The sequence below is a fragment of the Aethalodelphis obliquidens genome, unplaced genomic scaffold (assembly GCF_003676395.1).
Source record: "Aethalodelphis obliquidens isolate GAN/ISIS:26980383/991018 unplaced genomic scaffold, ASM367639v1 scaffold20, whole genome shotgun sequence".
Taxonomy (NCBI): Eukaryota; Metazoa; Chordata; class Mammalia; order Artiodactyla; family Delphinidae; genus Aethalodelphis; species Aethalodelphis obliquidens.
This window is the reverse complement of record NW_020837964.1, coordinates 20,465,113-20,487,427: the sequence shown is the minus strand read 5'-3', so window position 1 is coordinate 20,487,427 and position 22,315 is coordinate 20,465,113. Positions and strand designations below refer to the sequence as shown.

The window sequence follows — 22,315 nt, the reverse complement described above, 5'->3', positions numbered from 1 at the left end:
TTGTATGTAGGTGACTTACTGTACTTTCACACAGCAATGCCCTTGAGCCTTTGTGCTTGACATCCCATGCTCCCCAGGACACTCTGAGTTACATGTGCCCCTCACCTTTCCCTAAGCCCAAGCATGCTGTGGTATTGCTGGTCCATACTAGAATATATGTAGAATTACAAGATAGAATACAAATGCCCAGTAAAATACGAATTTCAGTTAAACAACAAATATGTTCTGGGATAAGTATATCCCAGATACTGCATGGGACACACTCATACAAAAAAAGGATCTATCTAATCTGGCATATTGTTTACTCCTTTTGCCTGAAATCCTCTGCCCTACAGAGTCTTGGGACGGGGGGAACCTCCTCATCCTCCAAAACCAGATCAAAATGAACTTTTTATGGACAGCTTTCTCTAATTTTGGAAATAGTCACTGTCTCCTCAGGGGCACAGTGCCCTGGGTTCTGCTCAGAGTACCACTGTTAGTGGTATAATGTGTTATCAGGAATGGCTTCAATGCTGGGATCACCAGGAACCACATGGAAAGGAGGGGTCTGTACTTTCCTTCACACATTTATTCATGCACACGTTCATTCATTCCATAACATGTACTCAGCACCTTCTCTATGTCCAGCACATGTTGGGTGCAGGGTTCACACATCAGTAAATAAGACAGTTACATTGTCTGGCATAGTAGGGCTTACAGCCCCATGGATCAGGAAGGTATTGGAAAATAAATGAATAATTGATTTTAAGTTATGATCAGTCCTACAGAGGAACAAACTAGGCACTTCAATAAGGACATGGGCATTCATCCCAGGGTCACAGGATGGTTCAACATATGCAAATCAATCAATGTGATATACCACATCAACAAAAGAAAAGATAAAAATAACATGATCATCTCAATAGATGCAGAAAAAGCATTTGATAAAATTCAACATCCATTTATGATAAAAACACAAAAGTGGGTAGAGGGAACATATCTCAACATAATAAAAGCTATTTATGACAAACCCACAGCCAATGTAATACTCAACAGTGTAAAGATGAAAGCCTTCCCACTAAAATCTGGAACAAGACAAGGATGCCTACTCTCACCGTTTCTCCTCAACATGGTATTGGAAGTCCTAGCCACAGCAATCAGACAAGAAAAAGAAAAGGTACCCAAATTGGAAGGAAAGAGGTAAAATTGTTACTATATGCAGATTATATAGAAAACCCTAAGGACTCCACACAAAAACTACTAGAACTGATAAATGAATTCAGCAAGGTAGCAGGATACAAGATTAACGTACAGAAATCAGTTGCATTTCTTTACACTAACAAAGACATATCAGAAAGGGAATGTAAACAAACAATCCCTTTTTTCAAATCTTTACTGGAGTATAATTGCTTCACAATACTGTGTTAGTTTCTGTTGTACACCAAAGTGAATCAGCCATAGGGATACATATGTCCCCATATCCCCTCCCTCTTGAGCCTCCCTCCCAGCCTCCCTATCCCACCCGTCTAGGTCATTGCAAAGCACTGAGCTGATCTCCCTGTGCTATACTGCTGCTTCCCACTACCTATTTTACATTCGCCAGTGTATAAATGTTGATGCTACTCTCACTTCACCCCAGCTTCCCCCTCCCACCCCATGTCCTCAAGTCCATTCTCTATATCTACATCTTCATTCCTGCCTTGCAAGTAGGTTCATCAGTACCATTTTTTTTTTTTTTTTAGATTCCATACATATGTGTTAGCATACAGTATTTGTTTTTCTCTTTCTGACTTACTTCACTCTGTATGACAGGCTCTAGGTCCATCCACCTCACTGCAAACAACTCAATTTCATTTCTTCTTATGGCTGAGTAATATTCCATTGCATATATGTGCCACATCTTCTTTGTCCATTCATCTGTCGATGGACATTTAGGTTGGTTCCCTGTCCTGGCTATTGTAAATACTGTTGCAATGAACATTGTGGTACATGTCTCTTTTTGAATTATGGTTTTCTCAGGGTATATGCCCAGTAGTGGGACTGCCAAGTCATATGGTAGTTCTATTTTTAGTTTTTTGAGGAACCTCCATACTGTTTTCCATAGTGGTTGTATCAATTTACATTCCCACCAACATCGCAGGAGAGTTCCCTTTTCACCACCTCCTTTCCAGCATTTATTGTTTCTAGATATTTTGTTAATGGCCATTCTGACTGGCATGAGGTGATACCTCATTGTAGTTTTGATCTGCATTTCTCTGAGCATCTTTTCATGTGCCTCTTGGCCATCTGTATGTCTTCTTTGGTGAAAAGTCTATTTAGGTCTTCTGCCCATTTTTTAATTGGATTGTTTGTTTTTTTGATATTGAGCTCCATGAGCTGTCTGTATATTTTGGAGATTAATCCTTTGTTGTTTCATTTGCAAATATTTTCTCCCATTCTGAGGGTTGTCTTTTTGTCTTGTTTATGGATTCCTTTGCTGTGCAAAAGCTTTTAAGTTTAATTAAGCCCCATTTATTTATTTTTGTTTTTATTTTCATTACTTTAGGAGGTGGGTCAAAAAAGGTCTTGCTGTGGTTTATGTCAAAGAGTGTTTTTCCTATGTTTTCCTCTAAGAGTTTTGTAGTGTCTGATCTTACATTTAGGTCTTTAATCCATTTGGAGTTTATTTTTGTATATGGTGTTAGGTAGTGTTCTAATTTCATTCTTTTACATGTAGCTGTCCAGTTTTCCCAGCACCACTAAAGAGGTTGTCTTTTCTCCATTATATGGTCTTGCCTCCTTTGTCATAAAAGAGGTGACCATATGTGCGTAGGTTTATCTCTGGGCATTCTATCCTGTACCATTTATCTATATTTCTGTTTTTGTGCCAGTACCATACTGTCTTGATTACTGTAGCTTTGTAGTATAGTTTGAAGTCAGGGAGCCTGATTCCTCCAACTCCGTTGTTCTTTCTCAGGATCGCTTGGCTATTCTGGGTCTTTTGTGTTGCCATATAAACTGTAAAATTTTTTGTTCTAATTCTGTGAAGAATGCCACTGGTAGTTTGATAGGGATTGCACTGAATCTGTAAATTGCTTTGGGTAGTATAGTCATTTTCACAATATTGATTCTTCCAATCCAAGAACATGGTATATTTCTCCATCTGTTTATGTCATCTTTGATTTCCTTCATCAATGTTTTATGGTTTTTTGAGTACAAGTCTTTCACCTCCTTAGGGAGGTTTATTCCTAGGTATTTTATTCTTTTTGTTGCAGTGGTAAATGGGAGTGTTTCCTTAATTTGTCTTTCTGATTTTTCGTTGTTGGTGTATAGGAATGCCAGAGACTTCTGTGCATTAATTTTGTATCCTGCAACCTTACCAAATTCATTGATTAGTTCTAGTAGTTTTCTGGTGGCATCTTTAGGATTTTCTACGTATAGTATCATGTCATCTGCAAACGGTGACAGTTCTACTTCTTCTTTTCCAATTTGTATTCCTTTTATTTCTTTTTCTTCTGTGATTGCTGTGGCTAGGACTTCCAAAACTATGTTGAATAAGAGTGGCAAGAGTGGACATCCTTGTCTTTTTCCTGATCTTACTGGAAATGCTTTCAGTTTTTCACCATTGAGTATAATGCTTGCTGTGGGTTTGTCATATATGGCCTTTATTATGTTGAGGTGGGTTCCCTCTATGCCCATTTTCTGGAGAAGGATGGGTGTTCTCATCAAAAAAATTTAGGAATAAACCTCACCAAGGAGGTGAAAGACTTACATGCAGAGAGCTACCGAACATTAATAAGGGAAACTGAAGATGATTCAAAGAACTGTAAAGATATCCCATGCTCTTGGATTGGAAGAATTAATAGTGTTGAAATGGCCATACTACCCAAAGCAATCTACAGATTTAATGCAATCCCTATAAAATTACCCATGACATTTTTTATAGAACTAGAACAAATAATCCTAAAATTTATATGGAACCATAAAAGACCCAGAGTTGCCAAAGCAATCCTGAAGGGGGGGGGGGGAAGCAGGGCACATAACCCTCCCAGACTTCAGACAATACTACAAAGCTACAGTAATCAAAACAGCATGGTATTGGCACAAAAACAGACAAACGGATCAATGGAACAGAATACAGTGGCCAGAAATAAACCTACACACCTATGGACCATTAATCTTCAACAAAAGGGGCAAGAATATACAATGGGGAAAAGACAATCTCTTAAGCAAGTGGTATTGGACAACTGCATGTAAATCAATGCAGTTAGAACACACGCTCACACCGTGCCAAAAATAAAGTCAAAATGGCTTAAAGACTTAAATATAAGACAAGACACCATAAAACTCCTAGAAGAGAACATAGGCAAAACATTCTCTGACATAAATCATACCAATGTTTTCTTAGGTCTGACTCCAAAGGCAATAGAAATAAAAGCAAAAATAAACAAATGGGACTTATTTGACCCTTGCTTTCCCTATCTGTAACAGGACCTTTGGACTTCCATCTGACACTTTTCCATCCAGGAAGAATGGTGTCCCACTGTTTACATGCCCCCACTGTAAAGAAAGTTATCAGAGAGGTATTTTAAATTCTCAGAACCCCCATCCTCACTGGAAGGGGCTTTGGTCTAAAGAAGAGCTGAAATACAACTTAGCAAACTTTACCAAGTAGTATTTTGGCTTTTAAATTAAATATCACTGGATTTCCACTGGGCATCTGGCCCAGGCTTCTGGAGAGCAAGATCTGATCAACAACACAGGTCAGACCCCCAGGATGGGGCACAAGAGAAACTACCTTCAGGACCTGGGAGGATGGCTTTGCATCATCATAAAGGAGAAAGTGATGGAGGAAAGAATGATGCTGTCCACACTCCCTTCCCCACAGTCTACCCTCTTCATCCAGAGAAGACCCAGCACTGAGGATCTTACAGGCATCTTCTGTTGAGGACCTAACCCATAGACACCAAGATATTAACTCCCAAAGCTGGGGGAGGAAAAGAAGGAAGCGTTTGGGAGGATCTCCTTTCCTGCTTTTCTCTTCTTGGCTGGGATTTTTTGAACCTCAAATAAAGTCCATATGCCTTATCTCAGGACGCTATGGTCTCCAAAATTTCCCCTAATGTATTTAAAGTTTGAAAGCCTATTGCTCCTCTTCTCTTTCGCAGCCCACCCCAGCCCCAACGTACCTTACACTACAATCAAACCTAAATACCCTTTGCTCAAAAACTCTCTCCCCATTTTTATTTTCAGCTCCCAAATGGCAAAATTCTTAGCACCCATCCTAGGCCTCAAGGTCTTCTGGGCTACCCTACTCTTCCTCTGCACTAGTGGGAAGGTCCATACCCTGCCCTGAGCACCCGCTGCCCTGCATCTGGACCTTTCTCACATCCTGGCTGTTGTCCACCACATGCTAAGGTCAATTACATCCCACCATAGCGATCAGCTCCTTTAAAAGCCAGGAATACCAGTTCTCCCTATTTGAATGCCCCGCAGGGTCAACCTCCATTGTTGGACGAAGGAGAGAAAAGAGGCAGAGAGCAATACTAACTAGCATCTCATCTCATTTTAATTTGTTTTCATAAATTTATTTATTGGCTGCATTGGGTCTTCATTGCCACACACAGACTTTCTCTAGTTGTGGTGAGCGGGGGCTACTCTTCGTTGCGGTGCACGGGCTTCTCATTGCGGTGGCTTCTCTTGCTGCAGAGCACGGGCTCTAGGCACGCAGGCTCTAGAGCGCAGGCTCAGTAGTTGTGGCGCACAGGCTTAGTTGCTCCACAGCATGTGGGATCTACCCGGACCAGGGCTCGAACCTGTGTCGCCTGCATTGGCTCGCAGATTCTTAACCACTGCGCCACCAGGGAAGTCCCTCATCTCATTTTTACAACCCTGCATGATAATTCTACTATCCACAATTTTCAGATGAGAAAACCGAGGCTCACAGAGGTTAAGCAAAAACCCCAATCCCCTAAGTCCTAAGCGTCCAAGCCCATCTAATTCTAAAACTGGTGTCTCCCCAGCCCCCATTCAAGGCCACCCAAACAAAGCTACTTCGCTTTTTAAGACTATCTGCCTCCCTTTCCCATCTGTTACACACTCTTCCCCTGCACTTACTGCAAAGATCATTTGTACCACATCTCACAGCTCTCCCCCAGCCCTTCCCTGAAATCTGGCGTTTAATGGGAGTGAGCTAGCTAAGACTCCTGCAAACACTACAGGACTGTAGGGACTGTTTGGTTTCCAAGGGACCAGCTTGGACCAGAAGCACCAGAGTGTCGTACATCTGCCACAAGAGCGATGAGACATTTTGGTCTTCACTTGTTTGCAGATCTCATCTGGAACATTTCTCAGAGAAAGCAAATGTTATAGTCACCAGCAAAAAAAAAAAAAATCATTTTACCCCGCTCTGCTGGTCAGAAGTGGTTACCAAGAGCAAGAAGTCTCCTTCTAGTTGGCTACTGCCAAAAAATAAACTCTCCTTTGCAAAGGCTGAGAGACTTTTTGTGATCAGGCCCCCGGTCTCTTCTCCCTGCTGTTCTAGTCCACCCACAGCTGGGCTCTGACCACACAGAGGGCTGAGACTGCCCCCATCCCAGGACCTTAACATGAAATTAAGGCTACACTCCTGGTGTTCTTTCCTCTACCTAGAATCTCTTCCTATCTATGTTTCCTTGTGAGCTTCTTCTCAACCTCTAAAATGTATCTCACCAACAACCCTCTCTCCTGCACCTTCTCTGAACCCCTGTGACTTTGTTAGCAGAATGAATCACTTTCAAAAGTGATGAGAACACAGCACCTTGTACAAGCCTCCAACCATCATTCATACAACAGCTATATATGCATCACCTGCTTTGTACCAGGCGCTGTGTCCAGCCCTGGGGATACAGCAATGGATCAAAGAAATTAAACCCCTTTCTTCATGGGATTTACGATTGCCTCACCATATGAGGCTCCTCTAGTGCACTGTCGGTATCTCCAGCAAAGAACACTTAATTCCTATCTTTGTTTCTCCAGGACAAAGCATGGCGCCCAGCACTTGGTAAACATTCAACCATTGTCTTTATGTTCAACCGGGGAAGACACATGTCATGACTAACGCTCACCAGGAAGTCAGGATGCCTGGCTCTGCCCCCAAACAACCTGCATGATCTGAGACCAAAACCGGTTCCCATTCTCAGAAATAATTCCCTTGCTGAAATTGAGAGCCAGGGAGGAGATGCTCTCAGGGGTTACTCAGGGCAATACGCTTCCAATGAACTACATAATCCACAGTGTGTTTTTCATAGGAGAGAAAAATAAAATACAAAGCTCTGGGCAGATCCTAACTGGATTTGGAGTCAGAATTACCAGGAAGTCTCAAGATCTTAGTCAGTTCCTTCTGATCCTAAGCCCAGGGCCTGCTGGCAACCTGATAGCCTATCTTCAAATCAATCCCATTGATGTTGCTCTGAAACAAAGCCACTTCCCAACAGACCACAGCTCGGAGGTGCTTATTGGGGTTTCCTGCCATCCTGTGTAGCAGATACAGACACAGGTCTGTATCTCTATGCAGAGACAGAGGGTGTATGAGGCATGTCCAGAAGGGTTGACCCTTTTTGTGTTAATAGTGTGACAGCGACCTTTCTGCCTGACACAAAATAGTTCTACACGTGGTGTGAAGGAGAACTTGAAACCTCACCAATCCATCCTCCAGATACAGACAGTTTCTCTCACAAAATAGGGGAGACAAAGGCATTTTGGTGGATTTTATGAACAGAATGGGGAAAACCCCTTAGGTTCTTTTTTCATCACCTAGAAATGTCAGTCATTGTGACCCAAAGATGGTTAATGACTGGAGGAACAGAACCATTTCATCACTATGTCTTAGGTCTTTGCATGGAAAGCCTCCTTTCAAGGTTGAAAAGAGGAAGAATGTCCAAGTGGGGAGGAGTGATTGGACCTCCCAGCGTGAAACCCATCCCTTGCTAATCACCCTCAAGAGACTTCTCACCACCTCCTGCTGCCAAGTCTACACTGGCCTCTGGGGGCGCTGTTTCCCCTGTAAACTTGCTATCCCCAGTATGGGCACAGGACCCTGCCCTAAATTCTTTGTGCCACGACTGAAACAAGAGCTGGAACCTCCAACTCAGGCTGATTAAAGACCTAGGCAAAACAAAAGGGAAATCCACTCGGAGGATCGTGTCAAAGTTGAAAATCAGATCACTCGACTTAGCAGATTCGACTTGACCTCTGGACTCTGGGGCATCTCCATTCTAGCAGTAGGTTGGCCTCCATGAAATCACACCACCCAGGAGCCCACAGCCTGAGGTCTGTCCTCTCGGCATTCCAGGCACAAGAGAATGAACCTCAGAAAAAAAGGCAAGAAGGCGTTCCCCTGTGCTGTAAAAGTCTTGCTTAGCAAGATCCAGTTTTCTAAGGAACACAATCTCCTGCTGGGGGCCTGCCTCCTGTAGAAGGGACCTCAGTTCTATGGCCTCAGGGTTGATCAGGTGAAAATTTAGCTCAATAAGGCCAACATCCTCCTTCCTGACAAGTGATCGATTTGTGTGGTTTCAGAAGAGTTGGAGTTTGCTGTTTGTACATCCAACTGCTTGTTGGACGTTTCTTCCAGCTCCTCAAAGGCAACTCAGGATCACCTTCCTCCTGGACCCCCAGACTGCCCCTCCTCTCATCCCCCATTTCAGACCAGCACCAGACACCCCGCAGGCAAACATATAAGCTCTCTGCGTTCTTTCCCTCAACCTTTCCACGTCCCCTCTTCACCAAGCCCTGGTGACATCATCCTGACAAGTCCCAGCTGTCCTTACTGTCCACCTCCACAGTTTCGTCCTCTTTCAGACCACTGTCTCCTCTTCCCCGAATAGCTGGAACATCCTCCCAACTGGTCCTCTTTACCCTGGATCCCTCCTTTACCAAGCACATGGCTCTTGGGATACAGTTCCCTGAAAACAGCTCAAGTCTTATTATTCCTCTGCCTCAAAACCTCCAGAAGCTTCCCATTGCCATAAAAACAAGGATTTTATTCTCAAGCGTTTTAGTGAGTGTTCCACAGGCTAAGTATAATACAAAAAGAGATTTTCTGAAAAATACATCTGGGAAACTAGGTTAATACACTTGAAAAATGTGTTTAAATGCAGGACTTCTCAGTGCTTTTGATAAGATATTGATAAGTAAATTGATAAGTATATTGAAGTTCCATGGGTGTAATATATTGGGCAAATTCCAAAAATTATTTTATCAACAAGTATTTTAGCAGTATTCCATGGTACTGTATTTAAAAATTCTTGTGTGTAATATGAAGCACAAAGCCTATATGCTGGCATTTAATGTACTGTGTAATTTAACTCCATTTTTGTTTCTTCAATTTCATCCACGAACAATGCTTAGCTTATTGGGTTGTTTTGTTTTTTCTTTTTTTTTAACATCTTTATTGGACTATAATTGCTTTACAATGGTGTGTTAGTTTCTGCTTTATAAAAAAGTGAATCAGTTGTACATATACATATGTTCCCATATCTCTTCCCTCTTGCGTCTCCCTCCCTCCCACCCTCCCTATCCCACCCCTCTAGGTGGTCACAAAGCATCGAGCTGATCTCCCTGTGCTATGCGGTTGCTTCCCACTAGCTATCTAGTTTACATTTGGTAGTGTATATATGTCCATGCCACTCTCTCACTTTGTCCCAGCTTACCCTTCCCCCTCCCCGTATCCTCAAGTCCATTCTCTAGTAGGTCTGTGTCTTTATTTCCATCTTACCCCTAGGTTCTTCATGACCTTTTTTGGGGGGGTTTTAATTATAAAATAAATGCATGTTTTTTTATGAAGTTAAATAAGAAATTTTGCAAAGAATTTAAAATTGATTTTTTCTTAAAACTAGTGCCTTAAGGTACCAAAACGATACCATTTTTATCATTCTGTTTCTCTCTTTTGCTATGCTTATAGACACAGAGACAAAGATATACAGGCTTCCTTTTTCTTCTTCCGTCTTTTTTCTTTTCACTAAAATAATCGTAATATTTCATACATTATTTTGCAGCTTCTTTTTATGTCATTGACAGTGTTTTCCTGGACATCTTTCCAGATTAACATTGATCTTTATCATTCACTGAAGTAGCTTTGTGATCCACTACAGTACAAATGCACCAAAACACCACAGTTTCTCCAATCGTTCCCCTATTCATGGATTGCTAGCATTCTAGTTGTTTCCAGGATATTTATTTTTATTTTTTGTTTAACACATGCAATGCTACGATAAACATTCATAATTAAATACTTTCATTTTATTTCTGAAGGATTAGTGCCCCAAAAGTTGACCAAACTCATTTTTTTTTTAAACCAAAAACTCATTCACTTTTAGTAGCTCTTGGGTGTGATGAAAACCTACTGAAATGGTCAAGGGGAGATTCTAAACCCCTGGCTGGTGCCCATTATTCTAAATGCCAGATAAAGTGACCTTCTGCCCTTTTGAAGTCAACTCGTAGGATGCCTTTCTGGACATGGTGGGCAGATGGTCAGCCTCCTGGTTCATCACAGGACACTGGTCCCCAACCACCTCCTTCCTGCCTTTACTCACACTCCACGATGATCCCTCCTGAGCTGGGTCTCAGTGATGCCTTCATTTAGAGAAGAACCAAAAGACATCGACCATGTGACCACAGCAGGAGATGCACAAGAGCACATGACTCAGAGACTGCTGTGCCCACAAAGTCCACGAGAAGGACGCAGGAGGGAGCGGAGCTGACATGGGGACGGGGGGTGCTCCCAACCTCTAGAGAGGCTGTGCATTGCACACGTGGACTCCGCCTGGAAACTGAATTCCAGTGGACCCCGTTCAGGGGAGTCAGTTCTGGGAGACTTCAACCTTCCTTCCTCTCCTCCTCACCGTCTCTCCCCTTTGAAACCCATCCTGCTGACCAAGCTGCAAGTGATCCTACAAGTTACTCACACATTTTGTTCTCCTGGCCTCAGTTTCATCAACCATAAAATGGGAATCATAGTAACATAGGGATGTGAAGATTTAATAAGTATAATTTATTTCCTTTCAAATCAGTGTCCAGATGTAGACAGATATAGATATAAACATAGATATTATACATATAAAGTGCTTAAAACAGTGGCCCGTAGCAATCTCCCAGGAAGCCTTAGCTCTTACTATTGGCTACATGCTCATCACCAGGCCAGGTCTCCCTGGAATACTCCAGCCCGAGACACCATGGACCACTCTTTGTTCCCTACACATGGCATGATGCCAAACCCCTGCACCTTTGCCCATGTCCCTGCCTCCCCTCAGACTAACCCTCCCCCAGTCCAATGCCTGCTTGCCCAAGTCCTTCTCCTCTTCAAAAGCTCACTTCAAATCAGCTCACTTCTGAAGCTAGAGCCCTCCTATGGGCACGTGTCCACACACCTCACCAATTCGTCATCACCTGTGCCAGAGCCCACATTTTAATCTGAAATGCAGTGTCTGATCCAACTGAAATGGAATACAGGGAAGGTCGAATCCTATTAAGTCATCAGACCATAAAGCAGAAAGGTATAAAGTTGACAAATTGCTTCTCCCAGAGGCAGCAGCTGTGAGACACTCAGCAAGGCTGGGCTCTGACCCAGGAAAGGGCCAACAGATGGTCACTCCTTTTTCCCAGAGCCTGGTCTCAAGGTGCAACATCCTTTCCCAGTCGAGGGGGCTTAAGTGTTTAATGAGTAAGTGTTTAGCACGGTTCCTTGTATTTTGTTCAAACAGAACCTGGGTGTACCAGGTCAGGTCAGCCTACTGGATAGTAAGTCCACAGTAACTCCTTAAAAAAGGATTTCTGCTGGTTGTGCACCAAGTTACAATTGCACAAGTCCCACCATCCTGCCCTTTCCCTCCCAGACAGTCCTGGGAGGAGCTGAGGGTGTCAGTCGTATGTTCCTGAGTTCTCGTGGCTCCACTGGAGTATGCACCCTACTCCTTCTTTTATGCTCTGTCAGCCACCAAGGTGACTGTGTCCAGGAGGGGGGAGGTTAAGGAGGGAGGAAAATGGTGCGTACATTTTATCTACATTATCCCCCAGAATTCTCCCTACAACCATGTAATGTCTGTATTATGGCCCCCATTGTAAAAATGAACAAAGAGAGGTCCAGCGAGGATAGGTCAAGCAGGTCAAGCAGCTAGTAAAAAGTTAAGTTGGATTCAAGGCTGAATCTTCCTGATTAAAGGTAACGTTTAGTCCGTCACATAACACACTTTTCTTGCTTCCTCCAAAGCCCCTACTCTAGTCCACAACTGCCTTCCTGAAATATGAAATGCAGCACCCTCCCTCTAAAAAGTGTGCTTTACTTGTTCCTAAGTTTCCGTTCCATTCCAGGACCTTTCAATGGACTTTACAACTTTCTAGAAACAGCCTGCTAAGAGTTCTGTAAACAGAGCTATGCTGCTGGCCTCTGGCCTCAGTATTTCTCCAGGGCACCTGCCCATTCGACCCAGACAGTTCGTGCTCTTAGACTCACTGCTATGCTGATGCCCACCCCCTACCCACCTCAGCTCTTAAACGTGGTTCCCAGTTCTCAATTCAGACCCCTTGGTCTGATGGGCTATTAGGAAAAAAGCTTAGAAAAAGCTCTGAACTGCAACTGTTCTTTGCTCAAATAGAATTTTGAAATGGGACTCATAGACCGTAGGTAAGGGACCCTTTTTCCTTCTACTTAAGCATGCTAGTGAACCTCTGTAAGTCTCAGTTTCCTCACCTGTCAAAGGGATAGTAATTGTTCCTCTTCCCTTGGACATAAAAGGTCAGTCCTGTCCTATGCATATAAAGTGCTCAGAGTAGTAACTAGCACAGAATGAAAGCTCAGCAGACGTTAGCCCCATCCTTCTCCTCGTCAGCCACTCTGCACTGGGCTTCAGATCTTTCTAGGGAGTCTATATTCCTCATGCGAAGGCTCTCATGGCAACACATCCCGCGAGCTCTCCAAACACTGGAATCCATTGGGTTGGGAAAACTTTTTTTTTTTCCCCTCAAATAACGTAGAGACAGAATTAGGGCCACCACTCTACTGACTGGGTCTTCCCCCCTTCCTCCTTCCTCAGCTGCAGTTAGTTATAACCATTGGCAACTGCATCCATCCTTAACATCCATACTCATTAACTGGTTATTTGAATAGATTGTTTAACTCTACCCAGGAGATTCCAAATCCTGACTTCTTTCAGGAGCATATTTTAATTTTCAAAGTATAAACTTAATAATAAAGAATAGTATTATAAGTATTACAAATAAATCCAAAACAGATCCCAGAATTACAATGGAAGTATTTGCATAGTGCCGTGGAAGCACAGAGGAGCGTTAGTTAGCGCCGTTCTCTCTGAAAAAAGACTAACCTGATGCCGTTCTACTCTCGGAACATGCCTCCCTCCTTCAAGTTGTGGCTCAAACTTCAGCTCCTTTGGGAAGCCATTCCAATGAACAATTTAAACTTTCAGGAAAATATAGCAAATTCCAAGGACTGAAAACAGGGTTACTGGGTTCCATCTAAACTTCCTCCTGACAGGTTGGGGAATACAGTTTGATCTGGGAAGTAACTAGATTTGGAGTCTGCTGAGCCACACAAAAATAGGTGTTTCCCAGAAGTTCTCTTGAGCACGAGGAAGAGGAGGAATCTAGGAAACTCTTCCACCTTTTCAGCTGAAGCTTCTCAACATCTGGGAGGTTCTTACCCCAATCAGTGGTCTTGGGAATTTCCAAGCAGACTACACCGTGATGCACCCCTCCTTCCACTGTAGGTCTTTTCATTTTGTATGTGGAGGGTGGAGAGTGGGGAGTGGGTTTTTTTTCTGGGGAAAGCTCTGAAAAAGGCTTGTCATTTGTAATCTGTTAAGTCAATTATCACATTCAACTAATGATTAGATCCAAGAAAAATTAGCAACCATTTCACCCAAGGGGCTGCTTTTCTTCAGAGAGCAACAAGGGCCTTCTTAATTTTCCTAAATGTTTTGCTATCAGTGCTTCATTTAATGCCAGAAGGCATCAAGAACAATCCCATTCCCCTTCTCACCTACACCATTCCCATGACTGCACAGGCACGAGAATTCAGTGACAGAGATGGGGGAAGGCACTGATCTTTGCTTAGTCAAACCTTCAACTTTCCTAATGGGATTTAGGAAGACATGATTATTTTCATTCATTGTTCTCTCTACCGAATGTAAAAGGAGAGAGTCAGGACTCATGTCAGAGTTCCAGCTTTTCACACGATGGATCTAAACAATATTGCCTCTTATGAGCAAGTCTGGTTCTGTAGCACAAGCTCTGGTTATGAATGAATGATGACTCCTTCCCCCAGTCAGACAGTGACTCCAAGATTTGCATATCCAACCAAAATCTCTATCCTGAGAATCAGTTATCACTGAACACCCCAGTGCACCAAGGCGTAAGTTCATCATCTCCCTCCCCATATCTTCTTCCCTCTGTGCTCCCATACTGGTGAAGAGGCCACCCAGCCTTGCACTTCAGGAACCTGTGCACCATCTTGCAATTCTCCTCCCCCTCATCTCCAAGTCTTACTGAGTCTATCTTCTTATAATCAATAATACCATCTTTTCTCCGCCCCGACCTCTATGACACAGCTCAGCTCCTTATCACTTCATGCATGAATTCCTTGAATATCTCCTGCATGTGCCCCACCCCCAAGCTTGACCTGCCCCCTAAACTTTCCCTACCGCCCTAGTAATCTTTCTCCAATGTAAATCTCATTAAGTCACTACATTCTTTCCCTTATTGCTCATTTCCCTTCAGGATCGATTTCAAGTTTCTTACACTTCCTGAAGAGCCTCCATCCTCTGTATCTGGTCCTCCTCCTGGCCCCTGCCCTAAATGCACTCTATAATCTGTGGAAATATTTACATCCCTTCATCATGAACATTCTTTTATGACTGTGATTTAGTGTCCCTGTGGCACATGGCATAGAGAATGATTGGGTTTTATCTCTCAATCTGAGAATTACTGTCTTTTAGCAAGTGACATTAACTCGTTCATAGAATTGGACGTAAGTGTCCAAGTGTATATTAGTAATTACAGTGCTGTGAATGAGTTAATTCAGTCTCTGTTTGCTGCTCTTTCTGGTTATTTCCTTATTCTTTGTTTCTTCTCTGACTTCTCTTGAATTGATTGAGATTCTTCTGCCCTGCTTCTCCTGACCTGAATATTTAGTGGCTTAGGGACCGTACTCTAGGTCTATTTTTATAATTATTACTTTACACTTTTGATAAACGTACTTGAACATGGATTATTCAGGACAATTTTAAGGACAATCAGCATGTATATTCTCCCTATAACAAGAGTCTCAGCATGCTTTAAATTCCATCTGCCCCTTTATGCAGCACAAGCATGTTGCATTTGGAATCAGCTGAAGTATTTTAGTTAGAAAATTAATATTTTTAAACATCAAAATAAGGTTTTTCCTGGTTTATTTGTTCACAGTTGTTTCTTTTTTGTCTTTTTTTTTCTTTTTGCGGTACGCAGGTCTCTCACTGCTGTGGCCTCTGCTGTTGCGGAGCACAGGCTCCGGACGTGCAGGCTCAGCAGCCATGGCTCACGGGCCCAGCCGCTCCACGGCATGTGGGACCTTCCCGGACCGGGGCACGAACCTGTGTCCCCTGCATCGGCAGGCGGACTCTCAACCACTGTGCCACCAGGGAAGCCCCACAATTGTTTCTTTTATCCTACTTCTTCTTCTTGGATGTTTCCCCCCCCTCCCCGGCTCATAATTCTTTTCAAGGGATCTGCACATGGCAAATTTTCTAAATCTTTGCATATCAGAAAATCTGTGGATTTTACCCTTCAGCTTGAATAAACTTGATTAGATATAGCAATCCAGATTCAAAGTTAATTGTCTCCCTGACGTTTGAAAATATTGCCCCATTATCTGGTGTATCAATAGCTGCTGCTGAGAAGTCTGGTGTCAACCTGATTCACATCCCTTTATAGGTAATCAGCCCGCCCAGCCCACTGTACCTCACTCCAGAAGCTTTTGGAATTTCCTTTAATGACCTAAAATTTCACCATATAGTGTCTTATATGGATTTAATTTTTCATTTATTTGTTCTGCTTGACATCTAAGATTTGCCTTTCTGTCTAAGAAATTATTAGATTCTTAAATCCTATGAAATCACCTTCTAGTATGTGTTTTACATATTGCTGGGTACATTCTGCTCTTCAACTCGTGCTGCTGTTTCTTCTTTCAACAATGTACTTTTTAATATCTTGCATCTCTAGTTATTCTGTCTGGGATTATTAAGAGCTGCCAAATTGAGTTCTAAAAAGTGTCTTATTAAGTGGAAAAATCATGCTAGAATGAGTTATTATCTGGATTGAATAGCTTGGAAACAAATGTGCCCAATTTCATAAATCTAGTTTTCACTCTAGAAGTTTGTGACAGACCTGAGAAATTCAGGATTTTAAATCCTCAGATGGAGTAAGAGAAGGCAAGGAAAGCATAGCTCTGGACAAATAACTGGCCACATACTTCTGTGGTGGTCTTCCAAAGACCAATCACACCCTTGAAATCAAGGTACCTCTGGTGGTAGTGAAACTGCAGGACCCTGTGGGGCTCCTGGGCACAAAAGCCTTTCTATGTCCCCCATTTCTTGTTTGTAGGGAATAGGCTCCAGCCTCCATGACCTTCCCTGAGTTCCAAAGGGCAGGTTCAAACAGTTGCTAATCAGGGAAGGAAGGGACTCCAAGACAAGGGAGGACCAGTCAAAAAACAACAGTGCGGCCTTGGGACAGGGTCCTGGTTCCACCTCAAGGGATACACATAACAATATCTTTGTGCTCTTCTACAGAACTAAAACCCTCAAGAAGTGGAAGACGTTAACTACTTGATGAAGCATTCTTCATTCCAGAGAAAAAGTCATGGTTTGATAACCCTGAGAACCTCAGAAGCTCATCAGGACGCCACCTGAGGCCAGATGAAAGGAATGCAGGCCCTGCACACACCCCGATCTTTATTAGCAACTCCACCCTTGAACCATCGCTATAAAACCCCTCACCAAATCTCCCCAGGGTGGGACACACACTTTTGAGGGGCACAAGCCCTCTGTGTCCCCCTTTGCCTGGCAAAGCAATAATACTATTCTTTTCTACTTCACCCAGAACTCTGTCTCCAAGATTTGATTTGGTGCTGGTGCACAGAGGCAGTCTGAGCATCAGTAGGGGTACAAAAGTAAACGACTTGAACACACCCTAACAAAACAAAGAAGACAGTGTCCCCGTGGCATCTTCAATGCATCCACACCTCATCCACTTAAGTTGAATTAGTGCTTCCCAGTGCCACGTGATGCACACGAGCCAGGGAGAGCACGAATCCGTCTTCGCTTTTGGTATTCGGAGACCCTGGGGTATTTATATTCTCAGCTACACTGTTTTATTAGCCTAGTGTATGCATTTAACACCTAGTTTCATACTGAAAACATGTAGATGGTGAATGACTTTGAGCTCCTTGAAAAAGCCATGAGCTCCAAATAACAAAGGCAGTGTGTTAGAAGATGTTGTTATTAACTCCCTAGACATCCTTCAGAGTGTCAAAAGCATCTTCCCAAGGAGCAGGGAGTCTAATATGGGTACAGATTCCCCAGATCTTGACATTCAATTTCAGGGTTTTAATTTACTCCAGACTCACACATCCTGTGTCCCATGAAAGACAACAGTCAACTGCAAGATCTCATCACCACCCTCCCCGCAGACTGTCCGAAACTCTGGGGACTCCAAGGGAAAGATGGAGAGATTCTGTCAGATCATTAGCACCCTATTTTCAGAGGTCTTCCGCGAGGCGGAAGTGGAAATACTTAACCTGAGTCTGTGATCAAGTCCCTCAGCTATCAAAGACATGCATCTGGAAAGTTTATTACATATTAAAAAAAAATCCACCTGTTATAGTACTGGCCTTCATGACCCTTTCTGGTCAAGGCATTACCCTTACCCTGATGAAACAGGAAAAGGTATAAACAAAGCCCCATGCTAGTTTTCTAACATAAAAGAAAGAGAAGGGAACTGATTAACTTAGTAAATCTAATGTTTACCACTTGGCTTCACTCTCTCTCTCTCTCTCTCTCTCTCTCGTCTCTCACACACACACACAATTATAGATATAGAGATAGTCACAGACACAGACTGGATGTTCATTTTCCCCAATATAATCCTTTGAGGTAGATGATTATCTCATTATTGGATGCGCAAACTGAGGCACAGAGCAATAAAACCCCCTCGGGGAAGTGATAATGTGTTCTCAGTTGTTATTTTTCCCAGTTGCTACTCAGGAACTAAATCTGTTTCATTCATCCCAGGATCCTTCTGCCTAGCAGAGTTTGGAACATAGTGGGTGGTCAGTGAAATGTGAACCCCTGTCTCTAAAGCCTGTCATTCTACATTATAACTTGTATTACTGCCACATCAACACCAGCTCATTTACTCAGTGAAATTTCACTGACTACCTCCTATGTGCCAGACCCTCTGTTAGGCAGAGTGATACAGGAATGAATGAAACAGAAATAGTCTCTGACCATCTAATGGGATAAATAACAAGAATTCATTATTAGCTGAGCGCTAAAAAAAAAAAAAGGAAAAGGTTCCTGCAAAGGAGATGACCTTCAGAAGTGGGAGAGGAGTGGGTGGGTGATATCCCACCTTACATTAGATATCAGGGCTAGGGAAATCCTATCTCTCAGGAGGTCATCATGACCTTTTGTCGTATCCACACACCTCAAACCACATGGTCAAGATCTGTTGCCTTTGGAGCACACACACACCAAATACTGCATTTCCTAGAACCTGGCATAGCCAGATTTAGCAAGTTAAAACACGGGATTCCCAGTTAAGTTTGATTTTCAGATAAACAATGACTTTTTACTATAAGTATATCTCAAATATTACATGGGGTATACTTACACTAAAATATTTTTGTTTATCTGAAATTCAGAATTAACTAGGTGTCTTACACTTTCTCAAACTTACTAGAGAATCATTCAATCATTTTAAAGGTAAATGGAATAAAATGTAGAAATAGAGGTTGGAGACCTCAATTTGATTGGGTGTTAATTACATATTTTAATTACTGAGAAGAGTTAACTTTCAAAGAAGAAAGCAATGTCTGCATAACCTCTTTATCTGTCATGATTAATGCAGCCAATGAAGACAACAGGACACCAAGCCTTGTACACAACAGACACTCCATATCAACTGTGGTGGTTTATTTTCATTATTGCTGGGGGTGTGCTCATCAATCCATTATGCTAAAATCAAAGGAACCTTATTATTTTCCAGGCACTGTATGTACACGATCTCTCTCAATCCCTCCAGCACCCTTATGAGAAAAATACTATCATCCTGAGTTTACAGATGAGGAAACTGAGGCTGAGTGGTGAGAGAATCTGTGTTTTAACCTAATTCACCCCTCATTCCAAGTCCTGTGGCTTCTCCATCATAATAAGTGCAAGCACAGGGTGTTTGGGTTTTAATTTAAAACCTTACCATAAAGGAAGGAGAATGAATTCAAGAGAGATAATTCTAATTAAGCAGTGCTAAATATATCTAGCATATTTTTGCAGTAAGGTTCTCTTTGCTGTATGTGGTTACTTGTGACAGGTCACCCACCTATCTTCTTTGCAGGCATAAATAACTCCAAGCATTTGCAAGGAGGTGTGGAAAGCTGCAGAAAGAACAAAGGAACTTTGGTACAGAAATGCCACATTTGCTAGAATAAACAGGAGCCAAAAACAGCAATGGATTGCGGGCCTTAGGCTCTGCCCTACTGACCCAAAACAAAGAGGGGATGGGACGGAGGGAATGAACCCAATACCGCTGCCCTTAAGTGTAGTGAGTAGGTACCACTGCGAGGTGGAAAGGGACTCAAGTTGTCTGGGACACTCCTTAAGCTCCTTGCCCTCCAATGTAATGTTGCATCAGCTAAACATTAAGGGTGACAAAGCCTGTGAATTCCTGGGTTGTCCATCCAGTAACCGGAAGTCCCCAGACAGGGAGGAGGTGTTGCACAGAGTGACGGACAGAGTCGCAACAGCCTGCAAAGCTCTTCTTCTGGGTAAATGTGAGTAATAAAAATAACAACAAAACTGACATCCCCAGTGTATAATTTCCGGACCTCCCTGTAGTGTAAGTATGATAGTCATAATTAACGCTCATTTTGCAGCTGAGGTCCCAGAAGACCTGAGAGGTTGGTTAAGCTATTCTCCCAGTTTCAGAGCACACCGCCGGAGAGCTGGAAACAGAAGCTGGGTCCAGAGCACGCACCAGAGGTGCTGGATCTCGTGCTATTAAAGGTGTCTCATCTATCTGACTGTCCATGTTTTCTACCTTCTCTTTCATTGCTAGAGATGAACCTATCTGAGGCCAATTTCCCCACTTGCACAAAAGCCCATGCTCCTTTTCCCACCCAAAGACATCATTCCAAATATTAAGCCCTCCAGTCGTGCCTTTGCTCCTTGATCATCCTCATCCAAATGCTGCCTATGTACAACCATGCCTGCACATACACACGTGGATACGTACACGTAAACAGAGAGGTCTTCTCTCTCCCCATCTCACCCCAGTGCTGCCCCATTTCTCTACTCCTTTAACATAAAAAAGGATGGATTGCTAAGTGGATGTACAATTGGACAAACAGCCATGAGAAGGCAAATCTATTCAAAGGTTAAGTATAGAGAGCATATGGGTATTTACTGTACTCTTCTTTCAACCTTTCTGCATATTTGAAAATTTTCAAAGTAAAATATGGGGGAGGGGGAAACTGTCTCCATTTTCTTTCAACTCCTTTCCTCCTATTATCTTCTGAAACCACCCCAGTAAGACTTTCACCACCACTATCCACCAGTTCCTATCAGTCACCCATGACCTTCACATTGCTGAATGCAGTGGTCACTCCCCAACCCTCTTACTTGACCTGCTGGCAGTGTTTGACTCTCTCCTTCTTCTACCACTTTCTCCCCACCCCCACTCAGTTTCCGGGATGTCACTATTTTCCTTATAGGTCATTGGCTTCTCCTTCTTAGCCTCTTTACCTGTTTTTTTTCCTCACCTTCCCAACAGCTCAACAGTAGTGAGCCTTAGGACTTATTCCTTAGACTTCTCTTCATACTCCTATGCTGAGTTCGCCCAGTCTCATGGCTCTAAGTGATATCTTTGTAGATGACTTCCAAATATATGTCTTTAACCCAGACCTTGCTCCTGAACTCTGGACTCCTATGTCCAGCTGCCTATTCTATATCGGCCTATTCTATATCTGTATCATCCCAATCTTAAAACGTCCAAAGTCAAACTCCTGGTTTTATACCAGCACTCCCAGTCTCACCCAAATCTGCTTATCACCTTACGAACAAGCCCAGCTTAGCCACCTGGAGGACGAGAGGCCACGTAGAACCAAGGCATTCTGTCAACTGCCAGACATCTGAGTGAGGCCATCCCAGATCAGCAAGTCACCAGCCAAGAAACCAGCCACGGTAGATGCATGTGTGGTCTCAGGAGAGATGAGCTGAGTCAACCAAGCCAACTCACAGGATTATGAGACCAATAAAAGCCTGCTTTGTTAAGCCATTAAGACTTGGGATGGTTTGTTCTTGATGAAAAGTTCCAGAATACCTAAATTATTCTAGAAAGTACGTGTGATTTTAAGCAGAAAGGGTCACTCTTGAAGAAAATTACCTAATTCTTTACATGCATGAATTGGGAGCTGGTCTTGTCTTCTGCCCTTATTTTCTTGAATAGGGTCCCTTAAGCTGCCCCTGTTTTCTCACCTTGGAAAGTTTTCATGCTAGGACAGCTTCTTTCAACTACCTTTGAGAGTCTTGGGTGGAGCCTTATGCATGCTTCCTCTAGGATGTGAAGACACCTGAGTTGATACACTACCTTCTCAGTGAACCTGCAGACAGGTCTATACAAAAGTGTCCTCTTTTTTTTAGTTTAACGCCATGTGACAGTCCCTGGATTTTAAAGCTGATTAGTATGGTCTACATGGCAAATACTCCTCCATTTTGTATCGATTAACTTTTGAGATCGAATCGAAACATGCTGAATTATTAAAAAATTAATTTTTGACTCTGGACTGAATGCCAATCTGTTTTCAAAATTTATTATATTTCTAAAATTTTTCCCTTAAATTGTATTAGGAAGCCATTGAGAGGTACCAGTTTTGCCCTTGATCTGTTAGAGTGGTCCAAGGACTTCACAACCACATAGGCCCCACATATGACCCAGAGCAGTTACATTTGACTTAACAAAATATTGCTAATGAATCAGCAGCCTGAGTGGATTGCTGGAGGAAAACAAAGATACTGCAGGGCCTACTAAACCCTAAAGATGACTACTGCCACACCTT

The 22,315-nt window shown here is 42.8% G+C and overlaps 2 long non-coding RNA genes across 4 annotated transcripts in view; one reads left to right on the top strand and one right to left on the bottom strand.

The window, feature by feature from the left end:
• The window catches only part of LOC113627241 (uncharacterized), a 99,633-nt gene extending 77,593 nt beyond the window's left edge, over positions 1 to 22,040 (top strand). For all 3 annotated transcript variants that reach the window (XR_003435481.1, XR_003435478.1, XR_003435480.1), the window contains one exon: positions 16,776 to 22,040. This is a non-coding gene — a long non-coding RNA (uncharacterized LOC113627241). The remainder of the gene's footprint in view (positions 1 to 16,775) is intronic.
• The window catches only part of LOC113627243 (uncharacterized), a 230,310-nt gene that overhangs the window by 60,600 nt on the left and 147,395 nt on the right, over positions 1 to 22,315 (bottom strand). The gene's annotated exons all lie outside the window — the stretch shown is intronic.